At 38.2% G+C, this 3,780-nt stretch overlaps 1 pseudogene; it reads right to left on the bottom strand.

Annotated features, from left to right (window-relative positions):
• Positions 1-2,595: 2,595 nt before the first annotated feature.
• LOC129557090 (AP-1 complex subunit sigma-2 pseudogene) lies at positions 2,596-3,441 on the bottom strand (annotated as a pseudogene).
• Positions 3,442-3,780: the final 339 nt, after the last annotated feature.

A 3,780-nucleotide genomic window follows, 5' to 3' on the forward strand; every position in this document is an offset into this window, starting at 1 on the left:
CAGTCCTTCCAATGAACACCCAGGATCGATCTCCTTTAGAATGGACTGGTTGGATCTCCGTGCAGTCCAAGGGACTCTTAAGAGTCTTCTCCAACACCACAGTTCAAAAGCATCATTTCTTTGGTGATCAGCTTTCTTCACAGTCCAACTCTCACATCCATACATGACCACGGGAAAAACCATAGCCTTGACTAGATGGACCTTGGTTGGCAAAGTAATGTCTCTGCTTTTTAATATGCTATCTAGGTTGGTCATAACTTTCCTTCCAAGGAGTAAGCATCTTTTAATTTCATGGCTGAAATCAGCATCTGCAGTGATTTTGGAGCCCCCCAAAACAAAGTCTGACACTGTTTTCACTGTTTCCCCATCTATTTCCCATGAAGTAATGGGACCAGATGCCATGATCTTTGTTTTCTGAATGTTGAGCTTCAAGCCAACCTTTTCACTCTCCTCTTTCACTTTCATCAAGAGGCTTTTTAGTTCCTCTTCACTTTCTTCCATATAGGTAGAGGTAAATAAATAGACTGAGGAGCAGTGCCAGCTTCTGTAGCCACGTGTGGATTGAATCTTGGTCTTAACACAAATCAGCATGTGACTTCAGTTATTGATATTTTTATTTGCTCATCTGTAAAGTGTCAGTAATAATAGTACTTACTTTAATAAAGTTGATGTGGTGATTGAAAAGCATGATGTTTGTGAAGCACTTAATACAGCACCCATTGTAAAAGAAACACTCAAAAATTACTAGCCATTATCCCATGAATGAAATGTACTAACAAATGTTCATTATTATTTGAGAAACAGAGTTTGAGGATAAAAATGAAAGGGAAGAAAATGCATGGGGAATATGGGATGTGGAAGGACATGTTGAGATGAGTCTTTAAGGATGAATGTGTACGTCTGGCACCTGAGAATACAGGGGCTTTCCAGATACTGGGTCAGCATGTGTAGAGAGATTAGCGTATGGATCAAGAATTCCATGGTGTGGGTAGGGAATTACAAAATGGTTAGTACTGCGAGAGTGTACTGTGCAAGGCAGGGGGAGGTGGGAGATGGGATTTCAGAACTAGGTAAAGGCTGTCAAGAGCGCTCTAATATTTTGTGTAAGAAATTTGTACCTGCCCCTTTGTATTATATAGAATAACACTGATGGGTTGTAATCAAAAAATAGCATGCCCTTTTCTCCTAGACTGTAATGAGAGCAAAGATATAAATAATAAATATGTTACTCTTCTTATAGTTCCTTCTTGAAACACTTTTATTTTGCTGTTACTATTATTTTCCACTTTGGTATTTACACCATTTTTCCCCTTTGACTCCTGAGTTTAGTTGCATCCTGTACTCATGCATTGGTTTTGATTGTCTTTGTTATTCGTCATTTAACAACAGACTTCTTTTGTGTGTGTGTGTGTACGTTGAACATTTATTACAACTAATTGGCAATGTGGTAAGACAGTGCTCACGTGGCCTCAATATTGGTCACAATCACAACAAAGTTTAATCCAGCCCAGCAGATACAAATGAAAAGTGTAAACTGTGAAGACGTTTACATACTTAGAAGTATGTATAAAAGTATGTATAGTATAGAAACGACTATATCCTTAAAAAATATAGCGCCCACTAATGAGCCTGGTGGGCAGCCATCTATGGGGTCACACAGAGTCGGACACGACTGAAGTGACTTAGCAGCAGCAGCAGCAATGCCATTTTACTTCATTCAACTCACACTTTCATGAGAGGTGGTGTCTGTTTTTATATTTAGGACTTCCAATTACTACGCAGTGCCATGGAAGGGAAGGAAGCTGCCCTAAAGTTTACCGCACTTCTAAGTGGAGGGAAGCAATAGGGGAGTAAAATAAACTTGGCTGTAACAAGCACCCCAGAAGGAATATTCCTGCTTTAAACAATGACTTATGCAACACTTTGTGAAAAGAGCAACACATTTTCCATAAGATACTGTTATTAAGAATCCCTGGTAAGTCAACATTTTCATTTTATTTGGGAGACATCAAAAACAATCCAACTAAGTGACTAAATGATTATGACCACAAAAAAATGTATGTCAGGAGTCAAATGTTGCTTTACCTTAAAAATAGCATGTTTACTATTATGAAGCAGCTGATCTCTGTTCCTCGTCCCAGGTTTGGAATGCCTATGAAATAATTTTTAGTGTAAAACAGCATCATTCCATTAGTTTTTTTGTGTAATCCCTTTGTTTCAAGGTGTTTATTTTCTAATAAGGGTCTTTGGTATAATTTAAGTTTCAACATAGAGTGAAATTTTCATTCATTTGATATGTGACATGTCAATTCCCTTTATTCGCATATATACTGAAATGCAGTAGTCTTTGGTTTCATAAAACCAGGTTTCTTTCACACGATTTTTTTGCCAAAGAGAATAATAAATGTATATTGCCTGATTGTGTCATACTCATAGATACACATAATCAAAAGTAATGATAATAACCTATTCAAGAGAAACAGACCTATAAACTTTAAAATAGCCAGAAAAAAGTACCTTTTTTTCCCTGCATTCATTCTAATTCATATTTAAGTCCCTTGTTATCACTTGATTAACCAAAGTTCCCTTAAAAAAAATTGTGTAGGCCTGAATGAAGCAGCTTAGCAGAACAGTAATACCGACAAGACATCATCTTACACCATTAGCTAACATGGACATGAAGGTAGTGACCATCTACAGTGTGTGAAATGCCACAGGAAGTCATCAACAGGGGAGGAGAGTTATGTCAGTCCAATTTCTTCAAGAACACTACGTGGGGTTTCAGCTTCCTCCTGCAGTAGATCAGCCTGCTCAGTTGCTTTAAGGACATTCTTCTTGGAGGTTTCCTGAACTTCTCCTCCCAAAAGAAACTCATCCAAAATAAAGTAAGCCTTCTCAAAATTAAAAATGATATCAAGTTCACACACACTGCCAAAATACTTGTCAAGTAATTCCACGTAACGATGAATAATTTCCAGGGTAATTAGTTCATTGTCCTGGTCCTCAATAGCAGAAATACAGACTGGCATATCTTTTGTAAACAGTCTTCAGATCTCGCCATTCAAGAAAGCTACACATTTTAGGTTTCCGTGCTAAAACGGTTTGAACAAGTTCTCTTGTGATCTTTTTCTTCTCTTTGTCTGATAATGGGCCATACCATTTCCGCAGTCGAAGCTTTCCCTGACGACTAAAAAGCAACACAAACTGCACGGTGGCCGCGGGTGCGGCGGGGCTCGGCCGGCGGCGACTGAGGGGAAGCCCCTGTCGCTGAGCTGAGGAAGAGAAGCCGTTTTGCTGTGGGGAGGGGACCCGGTTCGCGGAGGGAAGGCGAACAACAGACTTCTTTAGGTTGCCTATTATATGATTATAATTTTCCTGTAAGCACATTCGAGAAAGTAGATTTGTCCTCACACAAGCATTTAGATAGGAAATCATGCTCATGTTCAAATGACTTTGTGAATAATTTTTTTAATTAAAATACATTAGATTTATATTAGAAATGTATCCACTTTTACCAATAGTGTCTATCAGTTAGGACAAAGAAAGAACTCCTTTGATAGACCAGTATACAATAGCAGAGGCACAACCCTCATATTCTGCAAAAAATGTTAATGTATGTTGTCCCTAAACTAATGCCCCCTCGTGACTATTTTTATAACTCATATTCTCTCCATGTGACAAGCATTATGGTTTTCTATAAGCCAAATAAACATAAATTTAAGTTTAAACTTCAGAAAATGGAAAAGCAGTAGAGAGAGTTAGTGAAGGGGTTGCAAAGTA

This window comes from Moschus berezovskii, chromosome 7 (genome assembly GCF_049115385.1).
Source record: "Moschus berezovskii isolate FMDL1 chromosome 7, NW_MosBer_1.0, whole genome shotgun sequence".
In the NCBI taxonomy this organism is placed as follows: Eukaryota; Metazoa; Chordata; class Mammalia; order Artiodactyla; family Moschidae; genus Moschus; species Moschus berezovskii.